A 13,425-nucleotide genomic window follows, 5' to 3' on the forward strand; every position below is an offset into this window, starting at 1 on the left:
GTTAGTCATTTTCTTAGAGAGTGCTTGTAATTTTCTGTTTCTATATAGCCTTCGTAATTATTATATTTAATAGCTGTAAAATGTTATCCTGCTGCCGGACATTTCAATTTCACCATTACATATAATCCCCAAATGCATTTAATTTGACATTGGAATGTTTTTTAGTCAGTTAGGCTCATCCAGACGCTCGGTAGCCATTCCTCTCCTCCCTCCAAGCCCCTTTTACACACACACACACACACACACACACACACACACACACACACACAGTCAATATTCTTGCCTCACTTGAGACTTGCACCAGCTTCATCCAACAGTGACCTAGCTAAGCAATCGGAAGGAAAAGTTTTGTGTCGTGTGGCATAATCCAGAAAAATGTATTCTCTCATTCAGTAAACATTTTTTTTTGTACCCATACGCAACCCAGGGCCAGTCTTATTGAAGACGGTAGAATAGAAGATATAATTATTGCTCTAGAAAGCCTTACCGTTTATGTGAGAAGGCCAGACTTCATGAAACATTAGGAAACAATTCTACTGCAATTAAAACAGTTCCAGAGCAAGAACAAGATACAGTTGTGAGTACTGAAAGGAACTGTTCCTCACTGAATTGGGAAACGGTTTTGAAGGTAGTAACAGATTTGTGTGGGCAGAGAGGGGAGGGCATTCTGACAAGGAGCGAAGGGAACAAAACCAGCCCGCTCTGGGGGTGGGGGGACGTGTGAGGGGCAGGGGCGGCCAGTGGAGGAGGGAGGGTGTCAGGGAACCGCGAGGCAAATTTCAGCAGGTAAGGCTGAGGGACCTTGACTACTTGGTAGGTAAATTGAAATGTGTTTCATCCTGCCAGTCCTAGGAAAGGATGGTTTAGGATGGTTAGACTAGCATATAGGGGACTAAAGGGAAGTAAGACAAATGAAAGGAATAAACTATTAAATAAATTTGGGAAGAAACAAACTATTAAGCGGCGATAGGATAGAACTGGAACAATGATGGGAAGGAGAGAGCAAGAGGGCAGGTGGCTCTGGTTAGTAGTTCGGAGAAGGGATGGAGAGAGAAATTAACACTGGGGCCGAGGTGAGGGAGACAGAGGAGACCAGGAGAGCCCCAAGGTTCCAGGGAGGACTCTAAGATCACTGAGCATTGCCAGGATGCGGAGGCTGCTGGGAGAGGAGGGGAAGGACTTGTTCGTTTCAGCCAGCTTCAGGTGAGTGGGGAAAGCAGCCTACTTTATTTTCCTCCTTGAGCCAAGACAGGGTTTAAAAGTGATCGCCTGGCTCAGGTCCAGACATTTTAAGGAAGTAGAAAGTCATCATCGGATTGCTGTACCCTAACACTGGACCCAAATTTATATACTCATAACGTCTGAGTTTTATGTAACGGCTGGGCTGTGACTAGGAAGTTTATTAAATGCCATGAGTTGGATTCCCACGTCTGAGTAAGCAGGGCTGAGCAGCAGAGCCCTCCACCTTCAGCCCTTCCTTCATCCAGAGTTCCGCCATACCCAGACACAGCCTCTGGGTAGGTCTGCTGGCCGCTTCCGTGAAAGACCATCCCTTTCCTTCCTGATCTCTTCCAGACTCCTCCCAGATGCCTTTTCATGCGTATCAGCAGCAGCAGAAGTCAGGGAGGCGCCCAGTCACTCTCTGCCCTGGACCACAGGCCCATCTGAACCAGCAGTCAGCCAGAATGCAGGAACGTGGCCCTGTAACTTTCAAAGATGCAAACTGGCAAATCTGACACCAGACGCAAAATCTAGCAAATATGTCATTTTGTAAGAAAGTTAGACCCCCAAGCTCACCTAATCCAACTGTGGAGGGAAGACTTGAGTTTAATAAGTGGCTTTAGGGGTTTTTTTCCTGTTGAAAAAATAATATTCCATAAAATCAAGTTCTGGCTAAACTGAGAACATTGCTTCTGAGAAAGACATGACATCATTAAGCTGCTTTCCACTAATGTTAAACTGCTAAATAACTTTGTTTCTATAATTTTATACTAAAAATTTCTTCAGAATACCTATAAAAAATATCAGAATCACTGTCTCTGTATTTTGGAGTATACCCCCTGTTTGTCTCTATAAGAGAAAAAAAGTTGACGCCAAGATATGATAAACAAATCTTGGTTTTGGACATAAAACAGATCAATGTCCAAAGCAACAAGTCAAATATTAGGGTGGTTTTTCTTGATGAAATTTAAAACCCAGCCAAATAATAATAATTTAATAATAAATAATAGTTTAAGTTATTTAATTTAAAAAACATAGTTTATTATTTAAATAGACTTCCCTTTCTTCACATCCTGAAGTAATCACAGATAAAGTGATAAAATGTCTGAGATGTGCTTCAAAAGTATCCAAAAGGAGTAAAGATGAAACGAGATAGGCCCTATGTTGATAATATTGAAGCTGAATCATGGGTATGTAATTTATATATATTTCTTTCTTCTTAGGTATATGTTTAAAATGTTTTCTTCATAAAATACATTTTTCTTTCCTAGTCTAAAACTGAAAAATGCAAACTATCAACCCAAAGTAAATTTTAGGCTCTGAGTCTAAAAAAAAGTGAAGCTAGAGAGAAAAGGAGGACAGTGAATGTTACCTGGTGACCAGAGCTTTGGTTTCACTGACAGTCAAGAGGACAAGTTTCCAGCAAATCCAATGTTCGTTGATAAGAGGTATGAATAGGTGCAAAGCAGTCACAAGGGAAACTGATGGTTTAAAAACTACACTTGGTTCGAAAAGTACTGCTGTATTCAGAAGTAACACAGATAAGCAGGAACAAGATCAAGAAGGAAAAATAAAGAAAATAGGAATATTTTTTAAAAGGAGAATCCAGGAAAATATTCTGTATATGATGGAGAGGAGAGAAATGCGCAAGCTTTGAAAATCTCTTTTCTCCTCCATCATATTTATTTAGAAATTGTTGTGGGTGACCATTACCTAAAGGAAATGAAACTGAGGGGGGAAGGATAGAAACCCATGCTTAATCCTCTCATGATATAAAGACCTTAAAAACTATGTGTTTTTAAAAAAACAAAATGAAACAGGATTTGTTGGCAAGCATCCTAGGCAATTTAGGAACAGAAAGGCAATACTGCAAGACATTTTTTCTAGAACATATGAAGAAGTCTAAGGTTGGACAAAGAAAGATTCCAGAAGACTGACTGGGGAAGATAACACATAGAATCATAAAATATTAATGTACAAATGAACCTCAGAGATGACCACGTCCAACCACTTGATCTCACTTTAAGGAAACAGGCAGAGAGGTGATGTGCTTTGCCCACAATGAACCTGAATCTGCAGGACCTCCTTGGGCTTATGGTTTAGACTCCACTCCCACCCCCAGAATCCCCTCAGCTCTTCTGGTCTGTTAATGCCAAGCTTATCATAGAGGAGGAGAGAGCTGGTTCCTAAAGACCCATTGCTTCATCCCCTGGATCATCGTGAAATGATCTGATAACTCGGTGGAAGAAGAAGGATCTGTCTGCAGGTCAGCTCAGATCTCAGTTAGGTCAAGATCACCACCTTTGAGCAGGAGGTCACCTGCACTCAGAAAGCCACGTAAAGCAGAGAGCAAAGCACTTCTGCTAGTCTTGGGGGATGTGTGCAGCCTCTAGGGCCAGCCGGCCAGGGGCTCTCTGTCTCCTGCTGGATAGATGACCTTGAGCAAACCCACCTAACCTCCTTGGGCCCCAGTCCCTTATCCTGGGACATCAGCAGGACTGATGGGCTGTTGTGAGGATTAAAAGAGAAATCCAGAAAAGCGTTTGTAATAGTGTATTTATAACACTGAGTAAGTGTTAGCTCTTGTGACGTTAGTCATGTTTCTTTGGCATGCCCCCTGCACTATCCCTAACTGGTCCTCCCCTACCTACCCCCAGGGGGTGGACCACACTTCTGCCCTCAAGCTCCAGATCTCCCACGGGACTGGGCCTCGAATGGCCCACCACACTGTCTACACCTACGAGCCTTGTCCCTAGAGGACAGCCACTTCCCCTTACCCTAGGGCATCGTTTGAGACCCTGCCTCTTGTCTGATTTCAAGTGTCTTCTAATGCTGACAGCCTCCAGTTGCTGGCCCCATCCTCAGATGCCCGTCTGCTGAGTAACTGTTGCATCTCATAGCCATCCCTGCAGGGACCAGCTTGTATGTCAGGTTCCACTGCTCCCTTTCCTCTCCACCCTGCCCTGGTCCAGCTGCCCATCCCCTCTCTCCATGGGCCTCTGCTACTGAAGTTCCGGTGTAAAACCCTAAGCTTTCTATAGGAAAACCTGCTCCTTTAACAGGCAAAAACCTTGATCCACGAAGGTTGGCAGTGATGGGAGACACATCTTGGAGAAGGCCTCCCCAACCTCCTCTTGTCCCAAGATCTCCCTTCCTGAGTTTCTCACTAATCACCGCTACCACCACGGAGCTGGTCTTTGGGGGCCCAGTGTCGCCCTGCAGCATTCCACACGTGTGGATAAAAGCTTCCTTTACCTGCCATCAGCAGAGCTGAAATTGGCTGTAACTGTTATCAGGATCACACGAAAGGCTCAGCTAGGGTAACAGCAGATGTGGTCCCCTCCCGAGCCCACCGGATGTTCCCCACCCCGTCCCCGTTCAGTCATCCCACAAGATCTGGCAGAACTCAAGGACCAGGAAGAATCCATAGGTAAAGGACTTAACAAAAAGGCTGCTGGCCTGCCTGGCCCTCCTGTGACCACCATTCCTCCTGCTTGGCAGGCAAGCTACAGCTTGCTTTTGCCTTTGCTTATTTGTTCTCTGGACTTAAAAATCCCCCACTGTAAAAATGGTGGAGGAGGATGAAGAAGGAATCCTGTGATGTCAGTATCTAGAAAGAACAGCAGCTGTAATTAACAACCCCTTATATGAATTCAGTTTAGAAAAGCCCCAATGATTCACTCCTTATAAATGAAGAAAATGAAACCTCAAAGTACTGAGTGATGCATCCAGCTAAGGCCACAGGACTCAGTCAATGACACATGCATACAAGAGACCGGGTTTCCCTCTACAGCCATGGTGTCATGCCTCACAGATGAAGAATCACTTGAAAAACATGGTTTTGTTATTTGTCATCATTGATACTGTTAGGTGATTTTAGGAGCCTGACCACACCTAGAAACTGGGAAGTTTGCAACAGGACACCAGGAGCGCCGTTAGCTTAAGAGAACCCTCTAGGGCCGTGAAGGAAATTTCCTGACCATTGGCCTGGTCCCCTGATACTAAAATTAAGAATGATCAGGGGGGCTTCCCTGGTGGCGCAGTGGTTGAGAGTCCGCCTGCCGATGCAGGGGACACGGGTTCGTGCCCCGGTCCGGGAAGATCCCACATGCCACGGAGCGGCTGGGCCCGTGAGCCGTGGCCACTGAGCCTGCACGTCCAGAGCCTGTGCTCCGCAACAGGAGAGGCCACAGCGGTGAGAGGCCCGCGTACTGCAAAAAAAAAAAAAAAAAAAAAAAAGAATGACCAGGGAATTCCCTGGCAGTCCAGTGGTTAGAACTCAGTGCTTCCACTGCAGGGGGCATGGGTTTGATCCCTGGTCGGGAACTAAGATCCCTCATGCCCTTGGTGCATGGCCAACAGTAAATAAATTTAAAAAAATAAATATATAAACAAAATTAAGAATGACCACAAAAGGAGATAAAGATCTCAGTGTCAGGAGGAAGGTATAGTAGGAAGACACAGACCCCACGCAGTGAAGAGCACAGCCTAGATTTGGGGTGAAAGGAGACTATATAGGTGCTTCTCCGCTGCAGAGCTTCCCACCTCCTCACGTGCCTGGCACCATTAACCACCATCCACAGGGTTTCCTGGAAGACTGAGAACACAGCTTTCCGTGGGACCTGGGAGGCTGGTAACACTCTGGCAGGCATTTAAATGCAGACTGCAATCCCCTCCCCTAAGGCATGTGAAAGACTTGTCATCCTCGGCTCATGCTGGGATCTGCTACCTCTCCTTGAGGCACCTGACACCCTCTCCTGCCTGTTCAGCTCTCACCTGCTGTGCACATCCTGGTCTAAGTGCCACATGTACCATGAAGTCTCCCCTGAGCACGCCAGTCAACCAGGCCCCTCTCCCCTGCACACCTCTAGAACGTACAGTTCTGCATTTTATCCTGTACTTTCTTGTTGAGAAACTATTGGGAACTGCAAGGACGTTTTTAGGCATTTAAGTGCTTGTTTATCAAGCAAATATAATGAATATACTAGTTAGGCGTGCTTTTGGTTGCAAGTAACAGCATACTTGACTACAAGTGACTTAAGCAATAAGGACTAAAGTTAATTAAAGTAACAATTACCCCTTAGTCTGGAGAAGGCAGTTCCAGGTCAGATGTAGCAATTCCACAGTGTTGCAAAGTACCCAGGCAGGCGGTCTCAGTCTGTCTGCCCTGCCATCTCTGATGTTGCTTTATGGTTACAAGGTGACTTATGCAACTACATTCAAGGCAGTGAGTGGGGCAAAGAGGTCTTCTCCTTGCTGGGTTCTATCTATCTATGAGGTGAGAAAAACTCTCCCAGGAACTACCCAGCAAAATCTCCTTTATGTCTCATTGGCCAGACTGGGTCACCTGTCAACTGTTAGACCAATCATCGGCAAAGGGGAGTGAAATTAACATGATTGGCTTAGAACAATCATGATGAATTCCCTGCCACCCTATCCCCATCCCCACCACACACACAGGGCAGGGCACTGTCTCCTAGAACAAAGAATCTCTTTCTCTCCCACCAACCGGAACAAGATCAGGGATCTGTTAGCAACCAAGAGGACAGAAATTATCCTATGTGTGAGCAAAATCAATGTCAGCCACCGTGAGTATATGGATAGTCATTGATGAACGACACATTTAGAGCCATAAAAATTGGCCTTCCTAAAGCACAGCATACATCATGTCCTTCCCATGTAAAAAACTACAGAGTATCCATATACCTCCTATTAACCTTAACTTGGAATCAGAAGAACTGAATTAGAATCCTGGATAGCATGACTTAGCCATGTGGATAAATTAATTCACTTTCTTGAGCCTCAGTTTCCTCATTTGTATAAAATGAGTGAGTTGAATTTGCTTCATCCCTTTTAATTCCAATACCCTGTGAGTTCCCTTTGGATTTTTTTTTTTTAACATCTTTATTGGAGTATCATTTGGCTTTTAAGGCCTCTTCAAATCTGGTCAGACATATATATTTCATCATGTTTTCTGCTTATTTATTTCTATCAAGATTCTTACTTCCTTTAAGCTAGTCCTTTCCTTGCCCCAGAACACACCATGTCATTCATTCATTCCTTCTTTTATTCCAGAAGTGCTCATTGAATGCCGACCAAGTTCCAGACATGAGATGAGACCAATTCTCTAGAAGACGATGGGGCAACAGCCAGGAGGGACTTGGGTCTCTGGATGACAATGAAGAAGCCCTGTACCACCTAATTCTTCTAGATTGTTTCATGAGAAAAAATAACATTTTTTTTGCCACTATATTTTTGAATCTCTTAGCCTATATCCTAACCACTACAAAAATCTCCCCTGATTTATTTGTTATGGGCTTAACTGTGTCCCTCCAAAATTCATATGTTGAAGTCCTAACTTACAGTGTCTCAGCATGTGACTGTAGTTGGAGATAGGGTTATTTAATTAAAGCTAAATGAGGTCATTAGAGGGGGCCCTAATCCAATATAAGTGGTGTCCTTATAAGAAGAGAAAATTTGAACACAGACAGGTACAGAGAAGAAGACCATGTAAAGGCACAGGGAGAGAAGATGGCCATCTACACAACCTTGGTCTTGGACTTCCAGCCTCCAGAACTGAGAGAAAAGAAATTTATGTTGTTTAAGCCGCCCAGTCTGTGGTGCTTTGTTAGGGCAGCCCACCCAAGCAGGTTAATAAACTACTCCTACCTGACTGCTTTCTTAGTATTTTTTTTTTTTTTTTTTTTTTTTTTTTGCCTGCACCGCACAGCTTGTGGGATCTCACTTCCCCAACCAGGGATTGAACCTGGGCCACGGCAGTGAAAGAACCGAATGCTAACCTCTAGACCACCAGGGAACTCCCCAGCTTTCTTAATTCTTAAAACTACAATTTTACCTTCTAGTCAATAATATTAAATTTAAATCTTAATTTCCTAATGTTCATACCTTTGTTAAAAGTTCACTAAGAATAGAGAACACGTCTTAAACTTTTGTAGAATTTCTATTGTTATTATTATTTTGAAGCCAAAAGCTAGATAACTCTTTAGCAGGAGTGATAAGGAAAAAAGGAGAGAAGAAACAAAAATAAACAATATTAGTAGTGACAAAGGGGCCACACAGCAGAGCTAAATCGACAGATACAGTCCAGAACTTTAAAAAATCATAACAAAACTCTGAACTAAAGTATGCACATCACTTTGAAAACTTAGATGAGTTTGACAATTACCTATAGAAAAAAATTACAAAATTGGACTAAAGGTTAAAAATGACAGATGAGATTCGTATCTAAGAATTTCCCTTGCTTAATACCTAAAGAAAAGAAATCATGAAAACCATCCCCCAGATCTGCATTAATGGCAAAGAGGCAAGGATGGAACCACAGCTTAATGACATACGCTTCAAATATTAGTAGCCAAGGAGACAGGAAACTCTGGAGCAGGGCTGAGCAGCACAGCAAGGCTAGACTTCTCGTCCCACCCTCTACCCAAACCCTGTCAGTGAGCAGAGAGACCCTAGGAATGCTTACTCTACCCCCCACGAATACCCACTGGAGAGGACCAAGCTGCGTGGGTGTCTTCATCTTTTAGCTCTTCTGTCTGACAAATAGCAGCAATAGACAAACAAAGGAGCACATCACAAGGAGTCCCAGACCTGAGAACATCCTCCTGGGGTCTTTGGAATTCTGCATGAGCATTTAAACAAAATCTCAGAAGACAGCAAAGGACCACATGGGCCAACAAATCCTACTTATCACCACAGATAAACTCTTCCCTTCCCACCATCCCCTCATTCCTGTTTTAAAAATATAACATGAAATGCTCAACCACAAACTATTATTTGGAGAAGAAACACTGTTTTTAGACAGTGTTAAAGAAGTAAAAAAAAAAAAAAAAAAGTCCCCCATATTGTATCAGAGAAAATAGAAGGTCTGGACAGAATTGCTTAAGGTGAAAAAAAACAAACAAACAAAACCCCAGCATGACAACTATGCAAATATACAACAAGGGGTGGGGAATAAAAGAAGTAAAGAAAGAGGAAGAGAAGGAAGAAGGAAGCAGACAGAGCAGCACGAGACTGGTGAAGAACTTAAGTTCGGAGACAACTCAAATGAATGAAGAAAACTCATCCTGATCTCTTTACACTAGAGAATAACTTTTTAAAAACCCACGGATTCAGTAAAACAAGAGCTCAAGGATGTTATGGTAAATGGGGCAGAGATAATGCTACATGTTTACCGAATCTTGTGTCGTTTTCTTCTTCCTGCGCATATAGCCACTGTGCATTTCTTTGCCTTCCTTGTGCTTAATGCTAACCATCTGACTAGTTCTGTGCAAAAAGTGTAGATTCTAGAAATAAATGTAAGTGGTGTGTGACAATTTCAGGCCAATTCCAGAAAATTCCAGGTCAGCAGGTGTGAGTTTTTTATGCTGTCATTTCTCCTGCCACGGCAACTTAGAAGCCGGTGGTATAGCTTCAAGATGCAAGTATATTGGAGAATAAATGCTAAGAGTTCTCAACACAAGGAAAAAATATATATTTTTTCTATTTCTGTTGTATCAATATGAGATGATGGATGTTCAATCACTAAACTTACTGTGGTCATCACTTCATGATGTATGTAAGTCAAATCACTGTGCTGCACAGTTAAACTTATACAACGCTGTATGTCAATGACATCTCAATAAAACTGGAAGGAAAAAGAAGATGAAAATATCTTGGGCTCTGAGTTATCTCTTAGAAAGGAGCTATGCTGGAAAACTGTGAGCCCTCAGCTGACTTTGCCTGAAAAAAAAATAAACCTATATGTGATAAGCCACTGGGAATTTTTAGTTAACTAATTACTGTAGCAGAACCTAGCCCATCCTAATGTATTGAAACAACAAAATGAAATTTAAAAAGAGTTTGCAGACATAAGGAAACCAGTGGAACTCCCAAACAACATCATGACATAATAAACATATAAATTAGGAACAGAAAGAACAGACAGATACCACTGAGAATCTAATTACTGACATAAAGGAAAGTCATGAGTTATTTGAACTAACATATATGAAAAAGACAAAGAAATGAAAGCAACTAATGAGACACTAATAGAAATGGAAAAAAGATTAAGTTATGCCAACTTAAGATAATTGATGTCCCTGAAGTAAAGAATCTAAAAATTAAAAAGAATATTTATTAAATATGGAACAAAAATTCTTTGAAAGGGCTTCCCTGGTGGCACAGTGGTTGAGAGTCCGCCTGCCAATGCAGGGGACGCGGTTTCGTGCCCCGGTCCGGGAAGATCCCACATGCCACGGAGCGGCTGGGCCCGTGAACCATAGCCACTGAGCCTGTGTGTCCGGAGCCTGTGCTCCGCAACGGGAGAGGCCACCGCTGTGAGGCCCGCGTACCGCAAAAAAAAAAAAAAAAAAAAAAAAAAAAAAAAAAATTCTGTGAAAGAACTGACTCTGCAGATCAAAAGAACAAATCGTGTTCCAGGAAAACATAATACAATATAATACCAAGGAGACAACTTCTAATTAAACTATTGAACTTTAAGGATAAAGGAAGAATTTATCAGGTATTCAGGCCAAAAAGCAAATTACTTATAAGGGAGAGAAATTAGACTGGCCACACACTTCTCCCTCATTGAGAGAAGACAACAGGCTGAGTTCTATGGGAAAGGATACTAGACCAGGCCAGGATGTTTTTGAAGTAGAAAGGCAGAGGCAGACGTTTCTCAAACATGGAAGAATTTGGGGAACACAATGCCAGGACTCTTCATGGAAAAGCGATATGACTTGACAATAAATCCAGCCCATTAAAAAAAGTAATCAAATATAAAAACTCGGGAATGAGGAAACCACAGTAAAAAGATTTAAGATAAACACTAAATCCACTTAAGACATATATATATATGTGTGTATATATATAGTGTGTATATATATACACACACATATATACATACATACATACTAAACAACTCTGAGAATTATGCTACTTAGTAGAATGTAAATGTTGTGAATTGGGGCAAAAATCAGGAGGGGAAGAGAAGTGGCAGGAAGTAAGATATTATTGTCATCTGCTCTCATGGCAGGGGGTCCATTGATGCTACCTACAAAATTTTTAATGTAATTTTAAAAACACAATGGATCGAATACCTTAATTAAAAAAAGATTCTGTTCTTAACTTTTGAGAAAACCTGAAGAAATTAATCTCTCTCATCTGCAATTCAGTTTTACTTTAATTTCTTTTTTCTTTGAATAAATTCAAGTAAAACTAACAGTATTTATAAATATTCCTATCTATCTATCTAAAAATAGCATTTATAAATATCCATTCATCCACTCATCACCCATCCAGCCTCTGTCTGTAATGCATTGAAAATTGTGTGGGGACTTCCCTGGTGGTACAGTGGTTAAGACTCCACGCTCCCAATGCAGGGGGCATGGGTTCTGATCCCTGGTCAGGGAAGTAGATCCCACAGGCATGCTGCAACTAAGAGTTCGCATGCCACAACTAAGAACCAGCGTAGCCAAATAAATAAATTAAAAAAAAAAAAAAAAAAGGAAAATTGTCTGGAAAAAAGGTTGACTTATTAATGATGGTTATTTCTTAATGGTGAGGTTTGGAGTAACTTTAAAAATAACTTTCATCTTTATACTTTCTGCATGGATTATCCTGAGAAATTATCATGGTGACTTTTTTCTCAAAAATAGTTGAATATATGTATCAAAATATTAAAAATGGTGAGAGAATTTTGGATTCTTGTTTTTCTTTATTTTTAATTCAAAATTTTAAACAACTAAAACTTCTTAAGAAGAAAAATTAGGAAACTCAAATAGATCAATAACCATTAAAAAGCCTGAATTAATGCCCGCCCCCATCCATCTCCTTCCCACCTACCCCCATCCCCAAAATATGTATAATCACATTAGTTCCAGGTACATTTTAATAAATCTTCAAGAACGAGATCATCTCTATCTCATAAAACTGATCAAGAGAAGAGGTATGAAATCTATCAAATTTGTTTTATAAGGTTACCATAACCTTGACTCCAAAAACAAAAAAGGAACATGTCAGAATTAAAGCTATAACTGGTTTCACTTATGAACAGTAGATCCAGAAATTCTAAATAGAATATCAGCAAATCAAAAAAAGAAAAATCAGACATTTTGATGTTGCAATCATATTGATTGATCAATTCCACTGTCTTGAACGCCTGTCAGCCTTCATGGCATATCTGAATATTGTGTCTAATTTTGGTATCCATAATTTTTTTTGTTTTTCGGTACGCGGGCCTCTCACTGTCGTGGCCTCTCCCATTACGGAGCACAGGCTCCGGACGCGCAGGCTCAGTGGCCATGGCTCACGGGCCCAGCCGCTCCGTGGCATGTGGGATCTTGCCGGACCGGGGCACGAACCCGTGTCCCCTGCATCGGCAGGCGGACTCTCAACCACTGCGCCACCAGGGAAGCCCGGTATCCATAATTTTAAAGGCTATGGATTCTTAGAGATAATTTAGAGAACATTCCACTGTAAAATGATAAAGAGGATAGAAAAATATGTACTCAGATTTTTTTAATTGCCATTGATTGGCTCAGAAAGACAAAAATACCAGAAAACGTATTTGAATTAATAAAACAACAACAACACAGAAAGTCTGGATTTATCACTGCTGAAAAACATGATTTTTCACTTGAACTACCATCATCAATAACTCTGTTAATAAGCCCCCCAAAAGGTATAAGCATCAGAGCAAAGTCCATAGGAGCAGGGCCACTTCAGAGGGCAACATCATGCAGCTGTACAGGGCCCCACGTTTGGAAGGGCCCATGTTTGGTTTAATGCTCTGCTGTAGCCATCCTAAAATTCTTAATACTTTTTGGAAAGGGGTTCTACATTTTCATTTTACACTGGGCCCTGCAAATTATGTAGCCAGCCCTGCACAGAAGGGTAACTACACTAGTCAACCAGCTAGCTCTGTTGGCCCTGAGGATGGGCTGAGACACTAGAGATGCCTCCAGCTGGAAAGAAGGTGATGGGGACATGATTCAAACCCATAAAGCTGCGAATAGGTGGGATGGACTTTTCCCATCATGTCTTCACCATGAAACATGAAGGTTGAAATGTTATGACCAAGGCCAGTCTGGCAGCATAGAGCCTGGAGGGCTATTTCTCTTAGACTATACACCACTGAGCAACTCAAAGTAATCCCACTCTCAACATTTTAATCCCAAATCAAACTACAAAAACTATGAA

Source organism: Mesoplodon mirus, assembly GCF_964341445.2.
Source record: "Mesoplodon mirus genome assembly, chromosome: 17".
NCBI lineage: Eukaryota > Metazoa > Chordata > Mammalia > Artiodactyla > Ziphiidae > Mesoplodon > Mesoplodon mirus.